Source organism: Panulirus ornatus, chromosome 15, assembly GCF_036320965.1.
Source record: "Panulirus ornatus isolate Po-2019 chromosome 15, ASM3632096v1, whole genome shotgun sequence".
Classification (NCBI taxonomy): domain Eukaryota; kingdom Metazoa; phylum Arthropoda; class Malacostraca; order Decapoda; family Palinuridae; genus Panulirus; species Panulirus ornatus.
In genome coordinates this window covers 18,124,973-18,149,979 of record NC_092238.1, presented here as the reverse complement: position 1 = coordinate 18,149,979, position 25,007 = coordinate 18,124,973, and the positions used below count along the sequence as shown (strand labels likewise).

Here is a 25,007-nt window from a genome sequence, read left to right as displayed (position 1 = left end):
GCGGGGGGTACAATGTGACAGGGTTGTTAAGGACTACAGTCTACAGGGTGATCGTCTTCTTGCCAGTGCCTCGCAATAGCATTACTAAGATCACCTCTGCGTATAGAATAACTGCCAATATCATGTATCAATTTGTTTCACCTGTCTGGCCAATGTATACATTTTTACATATATTAAATTTAACAACAGCAACACTCACCAAGTTCTGATAATTAGGTCTACTTTTATTTAAGGTCTTATTGATAGTGTTGTTATACTGAGGAGCAACATTAAAACCGTTGTTTTCGTAGTACCAATCTTACGTAAGTTATGTTAAGAGAATCAGACAACACTAAACATTTAGTTATCATCCGTTTCTACATTGTTGCTTGATGTATAAAATGTACTCCTGACTTTCCAGTTAGTCTTGTTCACAAACCACATAAACGTACATAATATGGTTACATACATCTTCTCGACTTGTGGGATCACATATATGCTATGCTCTTGAAAACAAGGACTTAACTACAAACATTTTTTACAGAAAAATCAAACACCAAAAAGTAATGAATATATCTCTGAGCGTTGGTAGACTTCCATTAGATTTTGAAGGATAAGTAATTATATTACCTAGTTATTATGACATTAACTGAATGCAATTTTCCTTCTTGTTCTCATTAAATCATGAATTTGATGATGTGGTGAATGTTTTATAGAAAATATCACAATCTTGGGAATATGGCCACGAAGATCAAACATCATCAACGCATCTAAGCCAAATGTTGGTTGGTTAATGACAGAAATTAGAATCTCAGACTCAACGTTACTGAGAACAGGAGTCAGGGATCTCCCATGGCTTGACCAAATTTCTGTCCACAACAACTTCCCTCAGCGTACTGGAAAACATTATTGGACACACAAAGTTCTATCAAGACTGTGGTTGGGTAATTCCTTCTTTAAGTAAGTGATGGTTTCTTCAGTGGGGACTTTGGCGAAAAAGGAATTCACATTAGCACTAATGAGTTTATGTTCAGGTAAATTAATGTTCCTACCGTTGTTCACAAAATCTAATCTCTTGCTCACATGCGATGAAGAGGTTTTGTCCTTGAACATGATCAAGATGTTCAGCTGAAAAGATTTGGATAATTCATAACCAGAAGAATTAACAGAGGAGATAATTGGTCAATTGGGCGATCCATCTTATGAGTTTTGGGAGACCAAAGGAACAGAGGGATTAACCATCATTACTGACTTCGGAATGTCTTGATGTTTATATAACAATTAGTTGAGTCTAGAGATGAAGGTCTTTACTTTATCACTAAGGGAATTGCATGTTAAACTTTCATATGTTTTACTAACTTGACAAATCCTGAGGTTTACATTTGTAGTCCACTGTATTTGAAATCACGAACTGTCTAGTTTTATCTGATTTTGTACATAAACATCTTTGATTTTCTTATATCTTCAATAGTCTTCTGTACTCTTTGTGACATGTCACTACACTTAAATATGTATCACTGTATATATATATATATATATATATATATATATATATATATATATATATATATATATATATATATATATATATATATATATATATATATTTATATATATATATATATATATATATATATATATATATATATATATATATATATATATATATATATATATATATATATATATATATATATATATATATATATATATATATATATATATACAGGAGGTCAAGAGAAAGGTGCAAGAGGTGAAAAAGAGGGCAAATGAGAGTTGGGGTGAGAGAGCATCATTAAATTTTAGGGAGAATAAAAAGATGTTCTGGAAGGAGGTAAATAAAGTGCGTAAGACAAGGGAGCAAATGGGAACTTCAGTGAAGGGCGCAAATGGGGAGGTGATAACAAGTAGTGGTGATGTGAGAAAGAGATGGAGTGAGTATTTTGAAGGTTTGTTGAATGTGTTTGATGATAGAGTGGCAGATATAGGGTGTTTTGGTCGAGGTGGTGTGCAAAGTGAGAGGGTTAGGGAAAATGATTTGGTAAACAGAGAAGAGGTAGTAAAAGCTTTGCGGAAGATGAAAGCCGGCAAGGCAGCAGGTTTGGATGGCATTGCAGTGGAATCTATCAAAAAAGGGGGTGACTGTATTGTTGACTGGTTGGTAAGGTTATTTAATGTATGAGGTGCCTGAGGATTGGCGGAATGCGTGCATAGTGCCATTGTACAAAGGCAAAGGGGATAAGAGTGAGTGCTCAAATTACAGAGGTATAAGTTTGTTGAGTATTCCTGGTAAATTATATGGGAGGGTATTGATTGAGAGGGTGAAGGCATGTACAGAGCACCAGACTGGGGAAGAGCAGTGTGGTTTCAGAAGTGGTAGAGGATGTGTGGATCAGGTGTTTGCTTTGAAGAATGTATGTGAGAAATACTTAGAAAAGCAAATGGATTTGTATGTAGCATTTATGGATCTGGAGAAGGCATATGATAGAGTTGATAGAGATGCTCTGTGGAAGGTATTAAGAATATGTGGTGTGGGAGGCAAGTTGTTAGAAGCAGTGAAAAGTTTTTATCGAGGATGTAAGGCATGTGTACGTGTAGGAAGAGAGGAAAGTGATTGGTTCTCAGTGAATGTAAGTTTGCGGCAGGGGTGTGTGATGTCTCCATGTTTGTTTAATTTGTTTATGGATGGGGTTGTTAGGGAGGTGAATGCAAGAGTTTTGGAAAGAGGGGCAAGTATGAAGTCTGTTGGGGATGAGAGGGCTTGGGAAGTGAGTCAGTTGTTGTTCGCTGATGATACAGCGCTGGTGACTGATTCATGTGAGAAACTGCAGAAGCTGGTGATTGAGTTTGGTAAAGTGTGTGAAAGAAGAAAGTTAAGAGTAAATGTGAATAAGAGCAAGGTTGTTAGGTACAGTTGGGTTGAGGGTCAAGTCAATTGGGAGGTAAGTTTGAATGGAGAAAAACTGGAGGAAGTAAAGTGTTTTAGATATCTGGGAGTGGATCTGGCAGCGGATGGAACCATGGAAGCGGAAGTGAATCATAGGGTGGGGGAGGGGGCGAAAATCCTGGGAGCCTTGAAGAATGTGTGGAAGTCGAGAACATTATCTCGGAAAGCAAAAATGGGTATGTTTGAAGGAATAGTGGTTCCAACAATGTTGTATGGTTGCGAGGCGTGGGCTATGGATAGAGTTGTGCGCAGGAGGGTGGATGTGCTGGAAATGAGATGTTTGAGGACAATGTGTGGTGTGAGGTGGTTTGATCGAGTAAGTAACGTAAGGGTAAGAGAGATGTGTGGAAATAAAAAGAGTGTGGTTGAGAGAGCAGAAGAGGGTGTTTTGAAATGGTTTGGGCACATGAAGAGAATGAGTGAGGAAAGATTGACCAAGAGGATATATGTCTCGGATGTGGAGGGAACGAGGAGAAGTGGGAGACCAAATTGGAGGTGGAAAGATGGAGTGAAAAAGATTTTGTGTGATCGGGGCCTGAACATGCAGGAGGGTGAAAGGCGGGCAAGGAATAGAGTGAATTGGGTCGATGTGGTATACAGGGGTTGACGTGCTGTCAGTGGATTGAATCAGGGCATGTGAAGCGTCTGGGGTAAACCATGGAAAGTTGTGTGGGGCCTGGATGTGGAAAGGGAGCTGTGGTTTCGGGCATTATTGCATGACAGCTAGAGACTGAGTGTGAATGAATGGGGCCTTTGTTGTCTTTTCCTAGTGCTACCTCGCACACATGAGGGGGGAGGGGGATGGTATTCCATGTGTGGCGAGGTGGCGATGGGAATGAATAAAGGCAGACAGTGTGAATTGTGTGCATGGGTATATATGTATGTGTCTCTGTGTGTATATATGTGTGTACATTGAGATGTATAGGTATGTATATTTGCGTGTGTGGACGTGTATGTATATACATTGTGTATGGGGGTGGGTTGGGCCATTTCTTTCGTCTGTTTCCTTGCGCTACCTCGCAAACGCGGGAGACAGCGACAAAGCAAAATATATATATATATATATATATATATATATATATATATATATATATATATATATATATATATATATATATATTTTTTTTTTTTTTTTTTTTTTTTGCTTTGTCGCTGTCTCCCGCGTTTGCGAGGTAGCGCAAGGAAACAGACGAAAGAAATGGCCCAACCCACCCCCATACACATGTATATACATACGTCCACACACGCAAATATACATACCTACACAGCTTTCCATGGTTTACCCCAGACGCTTCACATGCCCCGATTCAATCCACTGACAGCACGTCAACCCCGGTATACCACATCGCTCCAATTCACTCTATTCCTTGCCCTCCTTTCACCCTCCTGCATGTTCCGGCCCCGATCACACAAAATCTTTTTCACTCCATCTTTCCACCTCCAATTTGGTTTCCCTCTTCTCCTCGTTCCCTCCACCTCCGACACATATATCCTCTTGGTCAATCTCTCCTCACTCATTCTCTCCTTGTGCCCAAACCATTTCAAAACACCCTCTTCTGCTCTCTCAACAACGCTCTTTTTATTTCCACACATCTCTCTTACCCTTACGTTACTTACTCGATCAAACCACCTCACACCACACATTGTCCTCAAACATCTCATTTCCAGCACATCCATCCTCCTGCGCACAACTCTATCCATAGCCCAAGCCTCGCAACCATACAACATTGTTGGAACCACTATTCCTTCAAACACACCCATTTTTGCTTTCCGAGATAATGTTCTCGACTTCCACACATTCTTCAAGGCTCCCAGAATTCTCGCCCCCCTCCCCCACCCTATGATCCACTTCCGCTTCCATGGTTCCATCCGCTGCCAGATCCACTCCCAGATATCTATTACACTTCACTTCCTCCAGTTTTTCTCCATTCAAACTCACCTCCCAATTGACTTGACCCTCAACCCTACTGTACCTAATAACCTTGCTCTTATTCACATTTACTCATAACTTTCTTCTTTCACACACTTTACCAAACTCAGTCACCAGCTTCTGCAGTTTCTCACATGAATCAGCCACCAGCGCTGTATCATCAGCGAACAACAACTGACTCACTTCCCAAGCTCTCTCATCCACAACAGACTTCATACTTGCCCCTCTTTCCAAAACTCTTGCATTCACCTCCCTAACAAACCCATCCATAAACAAATTAAACAACCATGGAGACATCACACACCCCTGCCGCAAACCTACATTCACTGAGAACCAATCACTTTCCTCTCTTCCTACGCGTACACATGCCTTACATCCTTGATAAAAACTTTTCACTGCTTCTAACAACTTGCCTCCCACATCATATATTCTTAATACCTTCCACAGAGCATCTATATCAACTCTATCATATGCCTTCTCCAGATCCATAAATGCTACATACAAATCCATTTGCTTTTCTAAGTATTTCTCACATACATTCTTCAACGCAAACACATGATCCACACATCCTCTACCACTTCTGAAACCACACTGCTCTTCCCCAGTCTGATGCTCTGTACATGCCTTCACCCTCTCAATCAATACCCTCCAATATAATTCACCAGGAATGCTCAACAAACTTATACCTCTGTAATTTGAGCACTCACTCTTATCCCCTTTGCCTTTGTTCAATGGCACTATGCACGCATTCCGCCAATCCTCAGGCACCTCACCGTGAGTCATACATACATTAAATAACCTTACCATCCAGTCAACAATACAGTCACCCCCTTTTTTTAATAAATTCCACTGCAATACCATCCAAACCTGCTGCCTTGCCGGCTTTCATCTTCCGCAAAGCTTTTACTACCTCATCTCTGTTTACCAAATCATTTTCCCTAACCCTCTCACTTTGCACACCACCTCGACCAAAACACCCTATATCTGCCACTCTATCATCAAACACATTCAACAAACCTTCAAAATACTCACTCCATCTCCTTCTTACATCACCACTACTTGTTATCACCTCCCCATTTGCGCCCTTCACTGAAGTTCCCATTTGCTCCCTCTTCTTACGCACTTTATTTACCTCCTTCCAGAACATCTTTTTATTCTCCCTAAAATTTAATGATACTCTCTCACCCCAACTCTCATTTGCCCTTTTTTTCACCTCTTGCACCTTTCTCTTGACCTCCTGCCTCTTTCTTTTATACGTCTCCCACTCAACTGCATTTTTTCCCTGCAAAAATCGTCCAAATGCCTCTCTCTTCTCTTTCACTAATACTCTTACTTCTTCATCCCACCACTCACTACCCTTTCTAATCAACCCACCTCCCACTCTTCTCATGCCACAAGCATCTTTTGCGCAATCCATCACTGATTCCCTAAATACATCCCATTCCTCCCCCACTCCCCTTACTTCCATTGTTCTCACCTTTTTCCATTCTGTACTCAGTCTCTCCTGGTACTTCCTCACACAAGTCTCCTTCCCAAGCTCACTTACTCTCACCACCCTCTTCACCCCAACATTCACTCTTTTTTTCTGAAAACCCATACAAATCTTCACCTTCGCCTCCACAAGATAATGATCAGACATCCCTCCAGTTGCACCTCTCAGCACATTAACATCCAAAAGTCTCTCTTTCGCGCGCCTGTCAATTAACACGTAATCCAATAACGCTCTCTGGCCATCTCTCCTACTTACATAAGTATACTTATGTATATCTCGCTTTTTAAACCAGGTATTCCCAATCATCAGTCCTTTTTCAGCACATAAATCTACAAGCTCTTCACCATTTCCATTTACAACACTGAACACCCCATGTATACCAATTATTCCCTCAACTGCCACATTACTCACCTTTGCATTCAAATCACCCATCACTATAACCCGGTCTCGTGCATCAAAACCACTAACACACTCATTCAGCTGCTCCCAAAACACTTGCCTCTCATGATCTTTCTTCTCATGCCCAGGTGCATATGCACCAATAATCACCCATCTCTCTCCATAAACTTTCAGTTTTACCCATATTAATCGAGAATTTACTTTCTTACATTCTATCACATACTCCCACAACTCCTGTTTCAGGAGTACTGCTACTCCTTCCCTTGCTCTTGTCCTCTCACTAACCCCTGACTTTACTCCCAAGACATTCCCAAACCACTCTTCCCCTTCACCCTTGAGCTTCGTTTCACTCAGAGCCAAAACATCCAGGTTCCTTTCCTCAAACATACTACCTATCTCTCCTTTTTTCACATCTTGGTTACATCCACACACATTTAGGCACCCCAATCTGAGCCTTCGAGGAGTATGAGCACTCCCCGCGTGACTCCTTCTTCTGTTTCCCATTTTAGAAAGTTAAAAAAAATACAAGGAGGGGAGGATTTCTGGCCCCCCGCTCTCGTCCCCTCTAGTCGCTTTCTACGACACGCGTGGAATGCGTGGGAAGTATTCTTTCACCCCTATCCCCAGGGATAATATACATATATATATATACACATACACACACATACACACACACACGCACATATATACACACACCCACACATACATATATATACATATGAAAAATGTAATAAAAAAATTTATATATATATATATATATATATATATATATATATATATATATATATATATATATATATATATATATATATATATATGTGTGTGAATCTTTCCTCACTCATTCTCTCCATGTGCCCAAACCATTTCAAAACACCCTCTTCTGCTGTCTCAACCACACTCTTTATTACCACACATCTCTCTTACCCTTTCATTACTTACTCGATCAAACTACCTCACACCACAAGGGATGTGGACCTAGCCCCCACCAGCTGCAGCACAAGGGATGTGGACCTAGCCCCAACCAGGTGCCGCACAAATAGTCCCCAAAAAGTGCAGCACTAAGGATGTGGAGCAAGTCCCCAACAAGTGCAGCACAAGGGATGTGGACCTAGTCCCCACCAAATGCAGCACAAGGGATGTGGACCTAGTCCCCACCAAATGCAGCACAAGGGATGTGAACCTAGCCCCCACCACGTGCGGCACAAGGGATGTGGACCTGGCCCACGATGGATGCAACACACGGGGTGTGGAAGTGACCCACACAGGGTGTGTAGTAATGTGGACGTGGATGTGATTCACTAGACCATGTTGTTCCAGGAGAGAGCCTGCATAGTTTATTGCATCATATGTTTCACTAAAGAAAGTCCAGTGTACATAATTGCACGCTAGAAAGGTGTTCTATGGAAGGCTATCTGTTAAATTGAACAGCCAAGGGAAGAGTTTCCTTGGTTAGGTTCTTAGTTAAACCTTTTCATAAAGGTCATAACGTAGGCAAGATAAGAAAAATATGGGTTTGTATCATACAGTTATCTGTGAACAACTGAATGAAGAAGTACAGATGGAGGTCAAACGCATGCCCAGTGTACCAGCTTGTGACTCCCGACCAAGGACGGACCAGGAACAGTGACTCGTGTGTGTGTGTGTGTGTGTGTGTGTGTGTGTGTGAGGCTACACTCTCGACACAAACTAACTCAGTGTAAATCTTAATGATCGGTCGATTGCAAGTGATCTTATACAAAAATCAAAATGTTATAGTTCTGTTACTGATTAGGTTACGTAGATATTCCACATGTCTTGATTATCCTGATATTCAGTTGACAAGTTCTATAAGATTCACTACATACGACCAGATCATGTTTATTACGATGATTGATAATGAGTGATCATGTGCTGCTCATCACACGGTCACTGCCAGCAGACGCGGTGAACCTGGGGATGTGCAGCTTCAAGGTCAGGTGACCCAGGCTGAGACTCTGGTGTTTCCCGCCTCCCTGTATGGACCAGCCATGGCTTCCCACCCTACAACCATGGACCTCATGCCTCTCACATGACGTCGCTTTACCTCTGCTTCCTGCAGCTCCTCCAGTATGCACTCTCCACTTACCTAGCCTCACCTTGTGCCCATAAACTATACCTTCTGGCCCCTTTATGTTCTGTGCATCAGTCAAAACAATATCCGTGTGTCCTCTTCCTGTCACCTCCCATGGCCAAATCTCACTTTGCTTTCAAAAATTCTTGCAAGCTTGCCATCCTCCCTCGTAGGACACGGCCACGCCACCCTCCTGCGTCCTCCGTCAGCGCGAGGGGGCGTCCCCAGATCCCGGCATCTCACCAGGGAGCAAGCAATGCACGGTTCACCACGAAGGTGGTCTCCAGACGGAAGGTCACGTGAGGATAGGCTCGCATGTTTCTGTTATTGTCGCAAGCAATGGTGTATATTTTTCCTGGCGTAATGATAAAAGGGTCGTGATGTGTGGCGGCGGGGGAAGCGGCCTCGTCCTAAATAGCCGCCATGAATAGAAATCTGGGACAAGTTACATTAGAGCAGTCCAGCCAGAACACTGGAGGCGCCAGTGTTGGGCAGGGATGGCGCGGAGAGCGGAGATGTGCGGACATATCACAATTAGGACTGGGAATAAAATTGTTATGATACTATAGAGAGGGAAGTGATGACGGCCTCTGACAGAGGAAACATATTGCATCTTAAGTAAAGGAAAATAAGACTTACAATAGAGAAGAAAATGAAAAAAAATTGAACGGGTCTTATAGAAGGAAATGTTGTCAGATAGTTGAAAGGCTATGACGGTCAGCAGCGGCACCAGTGAACCTTATATGAGCAGCAGGATGACAGTAGGGTGAGGACGGTACACTAGGGAGGACAAGGGGTACACGATACACCTGTGGCTGACAGTAGGGTGAGGACGGTACACTAGGGAGGACAAGGGGTACACGATACACCTGTGGCTGACGGTAGGGTGAGGACGGTACACTAGGGGTGAACAAGACGGAACTTCACTGTGGCGTCTGAACGAAACGCAAATCGAAATGTGAGAAATAGATTGTGACGCCTGGTCAAGATGACAGAATTAAGTGTGAGACTTGGAGAGGTAATGTGTCAGACAATATGGCTGGATGAGGCGGAGGAACCTTGGGGAGAGGAAGGGTAGGAGGCCAGAGCATAGGAGGAAGGTCATGAACAAGGAATACCCAGCATGAACCAGTAGGGGGCGCTGGTCCGGATGGAGGTTACGTTAAGGTGAGTGGGTGTGTGGGGGGGGGGGGGGGGGTGGAGGAGGGGGGGGGGGGTGGAAGCCTAAAGGGGATAGGAGGAGGGGATAGGAGGAGGGGGCAGGAGGAGGGGGTAGGAGGAGGGGTAAGTAGACAACTTACCTCAGGAACGAGACGACCTTGGCGGCCACCCGCGTCAGGCCGGGGGACGGAGCTCACCTGCAGAGGAAACAACAACATTACCATGACTGTTGACTGATGATAATGTATCATGAATCTACAGAGTCAGTGGGGCCATGTAAACAATACAATACTATAGACACCGTCAGCACCGCCCCACTGACGCCTCTCCCGCTCCAGTGGGACTGGGATAAAGAAGAGAGGTCTGGTCTAGTATCGTGTCACCGGGAGGGATCATAAAGGCCCTGTTCCAGTACACAAGGCACTGGGACGGAGCCGGAACGAGCAGAGAACAATACCATCGTTTTCATAAACAGTTGTAACTACGATGTGTCAGGTCTCTACCACCGTTGCCTGACGTCCCCTGTGGCACCACCACCCAGCGGGAGGGTACCAGACACTAACACGGTAAAGACTCAGGTGACGGCCTGGACGTTTGCCTTGGCAAGCACTAATCTGCCCGGCACCCAGCAACCGATCCAAGGTCCCGCGGTCGTGCATGCAGCGCCACGGTGCCCTTCTCTCCACAGCGGCCTCACGGGGTGATCACATGTACAGTCGTCAACTGATGCACTTGTTCACACTCGAGAAATAGATTCTTTCAAAGGATCGAAGTTTTTGTTACGATCTGAATTTACTTCAAACTGCTTCCAATCGTCCCTCTGTGAGGAATTCATTCTTACTCAATACTTTATCATTAAAGTCAAATGTTGATGCTAACTGACGGAAAAATGGGCCTTCCTCCCGTGCAGCAGCATCCCGAAACCTCTTTCACCATTGTTTACCTGGTATCTTAATCTCCTTCTTCGGGCTTATCCTGGGTGGCTGTATGGGCGGTGCAGCAGGGCCAGGGGCACCGTGGGTGGCTGTATGGGCGGTGCAGCAGGGCCAGGGGCACCGTGGGTGGCTGTGTGGGCGGTGCAGTAGGGCAAGGGGCACCGTGGGTGGCTGTATGGGCGGTGCAGTAGGGCCAGGGGCACCGTGGGTGGCTGTGTGGGTGGTGCAGTAGGGCCAGGGGCACCGTGGGTGGCTGTGTGGGCGGTGCAGTAGGGCCAGGGGCACCGTGGGTGGCTGTATGGGCGGTGCAGTAGGGCCAGGGGCACCATGGGTGGCTGTGTGGGTGGTGCAGTAGGGCCAGGGGCACCGTGGGTGGCTGTATGGGCGGTGCAGTAGGGCCAGGGGCACCGTGGGTGGCTGTATGGGCGGTGCAGTAGGGCCAGGGGCACCGTGGGTGGCTGTGTGGGTGGTGCAGCAGGGCCAGGGGCACCGTGGGTGGCTGTATGGGCGGTGCAGTAGGGCCAGGGGCACCGTGGGTGGCTGTATGGGCGGTGCAGTAGGGCCAGGGGCACCGTGGGTGGCTGTATGGGCGGTGCAGTAGGGCCAGGGGCACCGTGGGTGGCTGTGTGGGTGGTGCAGCAGGGCCAGGGGCACCGTGGGTGGCTGTATGGGCGGTGCAGCAGGGCCAGGGGCACCGTGGGTGGCTGTGTGGGCGGTGCAGCAGGGCCAGGGGCACCGTGGGTGGCTGTGTGGGTGGTGCAGCAGGGCCAGGGGCACCGTGGGTGGCTGTATGGGCGGTGCAGTAGGGCCAGGGGCACCGTGGGTGGCTGTGTGGGTGGTGCAGTAGGGCCAGGGGCACCGTGGGTGGCTGTGTGGGCGGTGCAGTAGGGCCAGGGGCACCGTGGGTGGCTGTGTGGGCGGTGCAGTAGGGCCAGGGGCACCGTGGGTGGCTGTGTGGGCGGTGCAGTAGGGCCAGGGGCACCGTGGGTGGCTGTGTGGGCTGGTGCAGTAGGGCCAGGGGCACCGTGGGTGGCTGTGTGGGTGGTGGCAGCAGGGCCAGGGGCACCGTGGGTGGCTGTGTGGGCGGTGCAGTAGGGCCAGGGGCACCGTGGGTGGCTGTGTGGGTGGTGGAGCAGGGCCAGGGGCACCGTGGGTGGCTGTGTGGGTGGTGCAGTAGGGCCAGGGGCACCGTGGGTGGCTGTGTGGGCGGTGCAGTAGGGCCAGGGGCACCGTGGGTGGCTGTGTGGGCGGTGCAGTAGGGCCAGGGGCACCGTGGGTGGCTGTGTGGGCGGTGCAGTAGGGCCAGGGGCACCGTGGGTGGCTGTGTGGGTGGTGGAGCAGGGCCAGGGGCACCGTGGGTGGCTGTGTGGGCGGTGCAGTAGGGCCAGGGGCACCGTGGGTGGCTGTGTGGGTGGTGCAGTAGGGCCAGGGGCACCGTGGGTGGCTGTGTTGGTGGTGGAGCAGGGCCAGGGGCACCGTGGGTGGCTGTGTGGGTGGTGGAGCAGGGCCAGGGGCACCGTGGGTGGCTGTGTGGGTGGTGGAGCAGGGCCAGGGGCACTGCAGACGGCAGTGTAAGTCGGAGATCAAGACAGGAGGCATCACTGGCAGCAATGTAGGCGGCGCCGCATGACCAGAGACAACGTGGGCGGCAGTATGGGTGATGCAGCAGGACCGGAGGTTTAATGGTCGGCAGGGTGGGCAGTGCAACATGACCAGAGCCACTACAGTCGGTTAGGTGGTTGTTGCAATATGACCAGAGACACGTGGGTTGGAGTATGGGTAGTACAGCAGGGTCATGGGCACAGTAGGCAGCAGTGCTGTTGGTCCCACAGGGTCACAGGCACCGCGGACAGCATTGTAGGTGATGCAGAAGGGTCACTCGCGCCATGGTCGGCAAGTTCGGTGGTGCAGCAAGGCCGGGGGCACGGTGGGGCGGCAATGTGGGCGGTGTTGCAGACGAAAGGGATCATAAACAGTAGCGCGGGCGGTGTAGATGGGCCAGGGACACCGTGGGCGGCAGGATGGTTGAGGTAGGAGGGCCAGGGGCACTGTGAGCAGCAGTGTGGGTGGTTCAGGGGGCCAGGGGCATTGTGGGCAGCAGTGTGGGGCGTGGGTATATCAGGGATGAGGACACTGTAGGCAGCATTGTAGTCAGTGCAACAGGGCCGGGTGGTGGAGACGGACCAGGAGCACATCATGTGAGGAATGTTGTACATTTCCTCTGAGATCTTCCCACAACATACTCAGGATAATTCAGTCCTTCTAAAGACATAACGTTCATCAGGTCATCACTGAGAAATGATATCATTTTTTGTTTACAGAATCGTCTTATCTTTACGTAAATTGCATAAAATGTTCTTCAATTTAGCGAAGATCCGAACGCCAACTGTGAATACACGCCCCAGGGCAGGCAAGTCTTTCCCTTGCATGCACATTCCGTCTCGGACGGTGACCCAATATTCGGCTAGACACATCACGACTACGAAGCTCTTACTTGCTGGATTTAGATTCTGAACGTTCCCGGTCTGAACAATTAACGAGGACATGGCCACCAGTCTGTTCTCGTCCTCATTATGGCAAGTGACTGCATGAATCATGTGAGAATGGTAGTGGAGGGAACCCATGGGGGCTGGAGACACGTTACTGGACACCTCTCGACAAAGAGGGATCAGGGGTGGATGTCCTCTGGGTGGCGGACATGGCCTTCAAGCATCGTCGCCGCGACAATCGCCTGCAGCGACCGCGGGAATCCTAACTTCATTCACTGGAGTTACCCTGAGCGATTCATATACCGCACACAACACCAGCATCATGTGATGTCTTTCCTTCTCTCCAGCTTGAAATACGAAAAAGACAGAGGAGGAACTGAATGTCGTTCAAATGACTGGAAAGAAAGAAGTCCAAGACGTGGTATCATGAGAGGCGGAGGTAAGTAATGGTCCCTCCAGACAACATGTTGGCGCTAACCACCACCAGTGGACGCCACCCGCAACGGTACCTTGGTCTGGCCAAGCGGAGGATAAGGCACTACGATACTAGCCAGCGGCGGGCTGGGCACTAGCTATAAAACCAGCCATGGGAGAGTACGGTACTAGCCGTAATACCAGCCATGGGAGAGTACGGTACTGGCTATAATCCTAACCATGGGAGGACTGGGCACTAGCTATACTACTGACCATGGGAGGACTGGGCACTAGCTACACTACTGACCATGGGAGGACTGGGCACTAGCTATACTACTGACCATGGGAGGACTGGGCACTAGCTATACTACTGACCATGGGAGGGCTGGGCACTCGCTACACTACTGACCGACCATGGGAGGACTGGGCACTAGCTATACTACTGACCATGGGAGGACTGGGCACTAGCTACACTACTGACCATGGGAGGACTGGGCACTAGCTATACTACTGACCATGGGAGGGCTGGGCACTAGCTACACTACTGACCATGGGAGGACTGGGCACTAGCTATACTACTGACCATGGGAGGGCTGGGCACTAGCTACACTACTGACCATGGGAGGACTGGGCACTAGCTATACTACTGACCATGGGAGGGCTGGGTACTAGTTACACTACTGACCATGGGAGGACTGGGCAATAGCTATACTACTGACCATGGGAGGGCTGGGTACTAGCTACACTACTGACCATGGGAGGGCTGGGCACTAGCTACACTACTGACCATGGGAGGGTTGGGCACTAGCTACACTACTGACCATGGGAGGAATGGGTACTAGCTACACTACTGACCATGGGAGGACTGGGCACTAGCTACACTACTGACCGACCATGGGAGGACTGGGCACTAGCTACACTACTGACCATGGGAGGACTGGGCACTAGCTATACTACTGACCATGGGAGGGCTGGGTACTAGTTACACTACTGACCATGGGAGGACTGGGCACTACTGACCATGGGAGGACTGGGCACTAGCTATACTACTGACCATGGGAGGGCTGGGTTCTAGCTACACTACTGACCATGGGAGGACTGGGCACTAGCTACACTACTGACCATGGGAGGACTGGGCACTAGCTATACTACTGACCATGGGAGGGCTGGGTGCTAGCTACACTACTGACCATGGGAGGACTGGGCACTACTGACCATGGGAGGACTGGGCACTACTGACCATGGGAGGACTGGGCACTAGCTATACTACTGACCATGGGAGGTATGGGTACTAGCTACACTACTGACCATGGGAGGACTGGGCACTACTGACCATGGGAGGACTGGGCACTACTGACCATAGGAGGACTGGGCACTTGCTATGTTACTGACCATGGGAGGGCTAGGTACTAGCTACACTACTGACCATGGGAGGGCTGGGTACTAGCTACACTACTGACCATGGGAGGGCCGGGCACTAGCTACACTACTGACCATCGGAGGACTGGGTACTAGCTACACTACTGACCATGGGAGGGCTGGGCACTACTGACCATGGGAGGGCTGGGCACTACTGACCATGGGAGGACTGGGCACTACTGACCATGGGAGGACTGGGCACTACTGACCATGGGAGGACTGGGCACTAGCTACACTACTGACCATGGGAGGGCTGGGCACTAGCTACACTACTGACCATAGGAGGACTGGGTACTAGCTACACTACTGACCATGGAAGGACTGGGTACTAGCTACACTACTGGCCATGGGAGGGCTGGGCACTAGCTACACTACTGACCATGGGAGGGCTGGGTACTAGCTACACTACTGACCATGGGAGGGCTGGGCACTAGCTACACTACTGACCATCGGAGGACTGGGTACTAGCTACACTACTGACCATGGGAGGACTGGGCACTAGCTACACTACTGACCATGGGAAGGCTGGGCACTAGCTACACTACTGACCATGGGAGGACTGGGTACTAGCTACACTACTGACCATGGGAGGGCTGGGCACTAGCTACACTACTGACCATCGGAGGACTGGGTACTAGCTACACTACCAACTATGGGAGGGCTGGGCACTAGCTACACTACTGACCATGGGAGGACTGGGTACTAGCTACACTACTGACCATGGGAGGGCTGGGCACTAGCTACACTACTGACCATCGGAGGACTGGGTACTAGCTACACTACTGACCATGGGAGGACTGGGCACTAGCTACACTACTGACCATGGGAAGGCTGGGCACTAGCTACACTACTGACCATGGGAGGGCTGGGCACTAGCTACACAACTGACCATGGGAGGACTGGCCACTAGCTACACTACTGAGCATGGGAGGACTGGGCACTAACTACACTACTGACCATGGGAGGACTGGGCACTAGCTATACTACTGACCATGGGAGGACTGGGCACTAGCTACACTACTGACCATGGGAGGGCTGGGTTCTAGCTACACTACTGACCATGGGAGGGCTGGGTTCTAGCTACACTACTGACCATGGGAGGGCTGGGTTCTAGCTACACTACTGACCATGGGAGGGCTGGGTTCTAGCTACACTACTGACCATGGGAGGGCTGGGCACTAGCTATACTACTGACAATGGGAGGGCTGGGCACTAGCTACACTACTGACCATGGGAGGACTGGGCACTAGCTACACTACTGACCATGGGAGGGCTGGGTTCTAGCTACACTACTGACCATGGGAGGGCTGGGTTCTAGCTACACTACTGACCATGGGAGGGCTGGGTTCTAGCTACACTACTGACCATGGGAGGGCGGTGATTAACAGTCAATGTACGAGTGGTTGAAATTATCACCTGGAGTGCTACAGGGTTCAGTCCTGAGCCCTGTTTCTATTCTGAGACATCAATGATGCTGGAAATACGTAGGTTTGGTTACAAATGTCAAACTGAGACATTCCCTGACATTGTCATTTCTTACACAATGAACTCGTCTCATGCCAACTTGGTCATCATGCGCCTCATATCCCCTGGAGCACATCCTCCTTCTTCTTCCTATCTTTGGAGTTGAAAGAGCTGGGTCTCCCTTTACGTCTCCTTACGTTTGTAAGATGAGCGATGCATAAGATGAAAACTACCAGTTTTGAGAGATTATCATGAGCGAGCAGACGAAGCTGAAGAGAAAAATAAAGGCACAACAGACTGGACGTCTGCAGCAACTGGCTGACACGTTCATAGATCAGGTTGACGTAGGTGACATGTAAATTCTAATATCAATATCTGAAAATATTTACCCATCCGAAGTAACGACGAAAGAATGAGGAAAGTAGAGTACTGTGTTGAGATGATTAACCCGTACGTGGTGAAAGACTGGCATAATGATAATCTATGATGACCTAACACCAGGTAAGTCGTGCAAAGAAGCAGTGAATAAGGTGTACAAAATCTTGGGCTCCCCATGTCGGGTAATGGTGCTCAAGTTTAAGAAAAGTAATCATCAGTGAACAGTTGAGTGGTGCGTCTCCACCTGGAGGATTGTGTTCAGTTTGGGTCGCCAAGAAATGCAGCGGTGAATTATGAAGATAATTGATTCCTAGACTGAGAAACCGAGCCTACATGAGCCGTGTGAGCAACAGTGAGATCAGAACAGAGATGATGAGGTAATGCGACGCAGGAGTTCATAATTATCAAAGACTTGGACAGTGTTGATGGAAGCAGCAATTGATAGTCTATTTCCAGCTGTAGTGACGGATATAAACACGTGCGTGAACAGTTTCTTTTCCAGTGAGGTGATGAACATGTTCTTCAACAAGAATATCAAAGTATGGAAGGATCAATAACATAGGACCACCTAGAAAGAACACCACATGCGTCTAAGAACAGAGTGGACAAGAGCTTCTCTTCCAATTGGCGTCTGATATTATTTGCTTTAGTATAACAGGGAAAAAGTTTACAATGACGTGTGTGTTGGTGATATACTGTCACACACACGCAGACCCGCCCACTGGTCCGTTCAGGTCCGCCGGCGTTTGTATGTTACGTCAGGCATAAACAGCAGTGACGACCTTCACCTGCTATCGAGCAGCGCGTCCAGCCAACTGTGTATACTGTCCTCGTGGAGGAGGAGGAGGGGGGAGGGGTGCGTGTGTGGTTGGTGATGGATGTAAGCAGTGCTGGAAATGTGAGGAGGGGGGGGGGGAGTGTGATGAAGAACACTGTGTTTGTGGGGGACATGATGGTGGTAATGGAGGTATTGATGGTACTGGTGGTGGTAGTGGAGAGTGTGGTACTGGTAGTGGTAGTGGAGAGTGTGGTACTGGTAGTGGTAGTGGAGAGTGTGGTACTGGTAGTGGTAGTGGAGAGTGTGGTACTGGTGGTGGTAGTGGAGAGTGTGGTACTGGTGGTGGTACTGGAGAGTGTGGTAGTGGTAGTGGAGAGTGTGGTGATTGTGGTTATAAAAACATCAGTAGCAGTACTAGTATTACGGGTGTTGGTGGTAAAGTCAGTGGTAGTTTTGATGGTGGAAATAGTGATACTAGTGGTGGAAGCAGTGGTAGTGGTCATGTTCGTGGAAACAGTGGTGTTAGAGAGAAGTGAAGGTTTTCGTAGTGATGGTAGAGACAGTAGTGGTGGTGGAGGATGGAGGTTGTGGTAGTGTTGGAGAGTACTGTTGGTGATGATCCTTACTGCCTGCATATATATTACATATTAAAGTCATCCCAAAAGAAGGAACAGAGGGGGCCAGGTGAGGATATTCCGAAAAAGGCCCAGTCCTCTGTTCTTAACGCTACCTCGCTAACGCGGGAAATGGCGAATAGTTTGAAAAAAAATATATATATATATATATATATATATATATATATTTTCTTTTTCTTTCAAACTATTCGCCATTTCCCGCATTAGCGAGGTAGCGTTAAGAACAGAGGACTGGGCCTTTGAGGGAATACCCTCACCTGGCGCAATTCTCTGTTCCCTCTTTTAGAAAATTAAAAAAAAAACGAGAGGGGAGGATTTCCAGCCCCCCGCTCCCTCCCCTTTTAGTCGCCTTCTACGACACGCAGGGAATACGTGGGAAGTATTCTTTCTCCCCTATCCCCAGGGAAAATATATATATATATATATATATATATATATATATATATATATATATATATATATATATATATATATATATATATATATATTTTTTTTTTTTTTTTTTTTGCTTTGTCGCTGTCTCCCGCGTTTGCGAGGTAGCGCAAGGAAACAGACGAAAGAAATGGCCCAACCCACCCCCATACACATGTATATACATACGTCCACACACGCAAATATACATACCTACACAGCTTTCCATGGTTTACCCGAGACACTTCACATGCCCTGATTCAATCCATTGACAGCACGTCAACCCCGGTATACCACATCGATCCAATTCACTATTCCTTGCCCTCCTTTCACCCTCCTGCATGTTCAGGCCCCGATCACACAAGATCTTTTTCACTCCATCTTTCCACCTCCAATTTGGTCTCCCACTTCTCCTCGTTCCCTCCACCTCCGACACATATATCCTCTTGGTCAATCTTTCCTCACTCATTCTCTCCATGTGCCCAAACCATTTCAAAACTCCCTCTTCTGCTCTCTCAACCACGCTCTTTTTATTTCCACACATCTCTCTTACCCTTACGTTACTTACTCGATCAAACCACCTCACACCACACATTGTCCTCAAACATCTCATTTCCAGCACATCCATCCTCCTGCGCACAACTCTATCCATAGCCCACGCCTCGCAACCATACAACATTGTTGGAACCACTATTCCTTCAAACATACCCATTTTTGCTTTCCGAGATAATGTTCTCGACTTCCACACATTCTTCAAGGCTCCCAGGATTTTCGCCCCCTCCCCCACCCTATGATCCACTTCCGCTTCCATGGTTCCATCCGCTGCCAGATCCACTCCCAGATATCTAAAACACTTTACTTCCTCCAGTTTTTCTCCATTCAAACTCACCTCCCAATTGACTTGACCCTCAACCCTACTGTACCTAATAACCTTGCTCTTATTCACATTTACTCTCAACTTTCTTCTTTCACACACTTTACCAAACTCCGTCACCAGCTTCTGTAGTTTCTCACATGAATCAGCCACCAGCGCTGTATCATCAGCGAACAACAACTGACTCACTTCCCAAGCTCTCTCATCCCCAACAGACTTCATACTTGCCCCTCTTTCCAAAACTCTTGCATTCACCTCCCTAACAACCCCATCCATAAACAAATTAAACAACCATGGAGACATCACACACCCCCTGCCGCAAACCTACATTCACTGAGAACCGATTACTTTCCTCTCTTCCTACACGTACACATGCCTTACATCCTCGATAAAAACTTTTCACTGCTTCTAACAACTTGCCTCCCACACCATATATTCTTAATACCTTCCACAGAGCATCTCTATCAACTCTATCATATGCCTTCTCCAGATCCATAAATGCTACATACAAATCCATTTGCTTTTCTAAGTATTTCTCACATACATTCTTCAAAGCAAACACCTGATCCTCACATCCTCTACCACTTCTGAAACCACACTGCTCTTCCCCAATCTGATGCTCTGTACATGCCTTCACCCTCTCAATCAATGCCCTCCCATATAATTTACCAGGAATACTCAACAAACTTATACCTCTGTAATTTGAGCACTCACACTTATCCCCTTTGCCTTTGTACAATGGCACTATGCAAGCATTCCGCCAATCCTCAGGCACCTCACCATGAATCATACATACATTAAACAACCTTACCAACCAGTCAACAATACAGTCACCCCCTTTTTTTTATAAATTCCACTGCAATACCATCCAAACCTGCTGCCTTGCCGGCTTTCATCTTCCGCAAAGCTTTTACTACCTCTTCTCTGTTTACCAAATCATTTTCCCTAACCCTATCACTTTGCACACCACCTCGACCAAAACACCCTATATCTGCCACTCTATCATCAGACACATTCAACAAACCTTCAAAATACTTACTCCATCTCCTTCTCACATCACCACTACTTGTTTTCACCTCCCCATTAGCCCCCTTCACTGAAGTTCCCATTTGCTCCCTTGTCTTACGCACTTTATTTACCTCCTTCCAAAACATCTTTTTATTCTCCCTAAGATTTAATGATACTCTCTCACCCCAACTCTCATTTGCTCTCTTTTTCACCTCTTGCACCTTTCTCTTGACCTCCTGCCTCTTTCTTTTATATATCTTCCACTCATTTGCATTTTTTCCCTGCAAAAATCGTCCAAATGCCTCTCTCGTCTGTTTCACTAATAATCTTACTTCTTCATCCCACCCTTTCTGATCAACCCACCTCCCACTCTTCTCATGCCACAAGCATCTTTTGCGCAAGCCATCACTGCTTCCCTAAATACATCCCATTCCTCCCCCACTCCCCTTACCTCCTTTGTTCTCACCTTTTTCCATTCTGTACTCAGTCTCTCCAGGTACTTCCTCACACAAGTCTCCTTCCCAAGCTCACTTACTCTCACCACTCTCTTCACCCCAACTTTCTCTCTTCTTTTCTGTAAACCCCTACAAATCTTCACCTTCGCCTCCACACGATAATGATCAGACATCCCTCCAGTTGCACCTCTCAGTACATTAACATCCAAACGTCTCTCTTTCGCGCGCCTATCAATGAACACGTAATCCAATAACGCTCTCTGGCCATCTCTCCTACTTACATATATATACTTATGTATATCTCTCTTTTTAAACCAGGTATTCCCAATCACCAGTCCTTTTTCAGCACATAAATCTACAAGCTCTTCACCATTTCCATTTACAACACTGAACACCCCATGTATTCCAATTATTCCCTCAACTGTCACATTACTCACCTTTGCATTCAAATCACCCATCACTATAACCCGGTGTCGTGCATCACTAACGCACTCATTCAGCTGCTCCCAAAACACTTGCCTCTCATGATCTTTCTTCTCATGCCCAGGTGCATATGCACCAATAATCACCCATCTCTCTCCATCCACTTTCAGTTTTACCCATATCAATCTAGAGTTTACTTTCTTACACTCTATCACATACTCCCACCACTTCTGTTTCAGGAGTAGTGCTACTCCTTCCCTTGCTCTTGTCCTCTCACTAACCCCTGACTTTACTATATATATATATATATATATATATATATATATATATATATATATATATATATATATATATATATATATATATATATATATATATATATATATATATATATATATATATATATATATATATATATACATATATATATATATATATATATATATATATATATATATATATATATATATATATATATATATATATATATATATATATATATATATATATATATATATATATATATATATATATATATATATATATATATATATATATATCCTTTCCAAGTCTGAGTTTACTGAGGAGGCTGTGTCAAGACGAGATGCAGATTGAGTGAGAGAAGGAGCAGAACTGAAGGATGTGGATGAATGCAGTGTTGATTCGTCGGCGTATGAGTGTATTGGATTATTTGTAGAGGAGAGGATATCGTTGAACAAGAAGAGAAAAATTGTAGGGGACGGGACAGAACCTTGAGGGACGCCGCTGTTGATGGAGAAAAGAGGGAGAGGAAGCTAGATATTAAGGAGCAAAGTGAGGAAGGGAAGCCAAAGAAGTGAGCTTAGAGATGAGACCCCGATGCCACACTCGGTCAAAAGCCTTAGATATGTCAAGGGCAACTATACATGACTTCCCAAAATCTTTGAGGGATGATGACCAGACATTAGTAAGATAGGAAAGAATATCACCAGTGGATCTCACCTTACGGAAGCCATACTGGTGATCAGGGAGAAGACTGTGATCTTTGGTGTTTAAGGAAATGGGGGTTGAGGAGGGGTTCAATGACTTTGGAAATGGTAGATGTGAAAGCAATAGGACGATAGTTAGAGGGGTCAGAACGGTCACCCTTCTTAGGGATGGGATGTATCAATGCATGCTTCCAAGGAGAAGGAAAATTTTTGGTTTTTAAACAGAAACGGAACAGACGAGTAAGCACAGAGGCACACTTTCATCACACGGGGAGGGACGCCATCAGGACCAAAAGCCTTGGGTAGATTACTGTCTCTTATGTGGTGATACTTCTGTCTCCACCAGACGCATAGCAGAGGTTATTCTTGCGGGAAGACGACCTCTTCGTCCAATCCATGGTTCAACCGTTACTGTTATGAAGTCATTTAGGCAAGGGATCAGGCATATCGGGCTTGGAGAACCCTACATCCTCCAGCTCCCTTTCAGCTTTTATCACTGTCCGTCATCGCTGCAAACACGTTATCCGTGAGGCGAAGTGTACTTTTATTCAAAGGAAGTGCGACAACTCTCTTCGTCATCCAATGATAGGTCTTTCTAGTCTTTAGCTAAGGGCATCTCTAACGACATCTGTAGGAGCAAAGAACGGAGTGTTTAACACTCGTCCTGGACTTGTCCATATTATTGACCCCTGACACCTCTCTTCCTGGAGCCAGTAATACTTTAGTGTCGTCATTCTAGTTCTCTGGAGGTTAACAGTCATTCACTGAGAAGCTAGACATATAGTTTGTGACACATAACTGGTATGATCACAATCACGGGAAAAACAGCTCTGAAGTTTAGGGAAAAAGATGAGAATATTTCTCATTCCTACCACGCTCCACTGCGCCTCACCTCTTGTCATGAAATTGTGGCTAACAAGATCAAGTTCAATCTTGAAATGTAATTCCACAAAACTTTTGTCCAGAAATATCCAGTTGGAGATGCCCCTTAGAGGAGACGCAGCGCAGGGCACAGCAAAGTTCACAAAACGGGCGAGATCAGTGTTAGCTTACCAGCTGATATCAGTGTTAGCTCAACAGCCGACATCACTGTCAGCACAACAGCCGATATCAGTGTCAGCTCAACGGCCGATATCAGTGTCAGCTCAACGGCCGATATCAGTGTCAGCTCAATGGTCGATAGTTTTGTTAACTCAAGTGATCGTGGAGCGAGGTTAGCCAGTCACTGAATGGTGGATACATGAAAGACTGTACATCCTGTTCTCTGTAATGACCGTCGCAACAAAACCAAGCAAGATCACAACCATCGCCAGTCAGCACATCACAACCATCGCCAGTCAGCACATCACAACCATCGCCAGTCAGCACATCGCAACCATCTCCAGTCAGCACATCACAACCATCGCCAGTCAGCACATCACAACCATCGCCAGTCAGCACATCACAACCATCGCCAGTCAGCATATCACAACCATAGTCAGTCAGCACATCACAACCATCGCCAGTCAGCACATCACAACCATCGCCAGTCAGCACATCACAACCATCGCCAGTCAGCACATCGCAACCATCTCCAGTCAGCACATCACAACCATCAACTCAGTCCTGGTGGACTTTAGTGTTCGCACCAGAGTTCACACAAGTAATAACATTATACAGTCAAGATCAACACATTAGGGAGAAAAGCCTTGAGCCACCGACCGACAATTTTGCCAACTCCCGGAAGAGTTAAGCTGCGCGTGGGCCAGCCTTCATCTTCGTGCAGACGAAGTCTGCCTGCACGTTTGGCGACCCACCACGAGAAAGTGAAGAAGTTACTTATGAAGGAGAAAGGCTATGAATACGCACAGGTTACACATCCTCTGTGACCACAGAATTCTCACGTCATAGATTAGTTTTATGGATGAGACAGGAAGCTCGGGAGGGAGAGTGTCATGCACACTGACATGAACTTATGACGGTCATGATACTTCATGTTACTGTGTGGATGATTCAAAATGTCAAAGTCCCGTTTCATCACGACGAGGTCACACTGGTTGTTCGATAATATCAGTGTCATGAACATAATAGTATTAACCAACTTGTGGAAATTATAAGCTAACAAAATATGTAAAGTGTTTGTGAAAGCCCTGATGTGAATTTCTTTCTTATCACAAATCAGTATATGTGTGTGTGTGTGTGTGTGTGTGTGTGTGTGTGTGTGTGTGTGTGTGTGTGCTGTGTGTGTGTGTGTGTGTGTGTGTGTGTGTGTGTGTGTGTGTGTGTGTGTGTGTGTGTGTTCTACGTATAGTATGGTATGACTGTTTATCTTGCAGCCAAGTAGAGATATGCCAGCATTATTGCTCATTGGTCTTCGGCA

General features: G+C 47.0%; 1 protein-coding gene across 3 annotated transcripts in view; it reads right to left on the bottom strand.

Annotated features, from left to right (window-relative positions):
- LOC139753737 (uncharacterized) overlaps positions 1–25,007 on the bottom strand; it is an 822,625-nt gene that overhangs the window by 266,791 nt on the left and 530,827 nt on the right. For 2 of the 3 annotated variants that reach the window (XM_071670529.1, XM_071670534.1), the window contains exon 3: positions 10,138–10,194. The exons of the other annotated variant lie outside the window; for it this stretch is intronic. The gene's annotated coding sequence lies outside the window, so the exon portion shown is untranslated. The remainder of the gene's footprint in view (positions 1–10,137; positions 10,195–25,007) is intronic. 3 annotated transcript variants of the gene reach the window in all.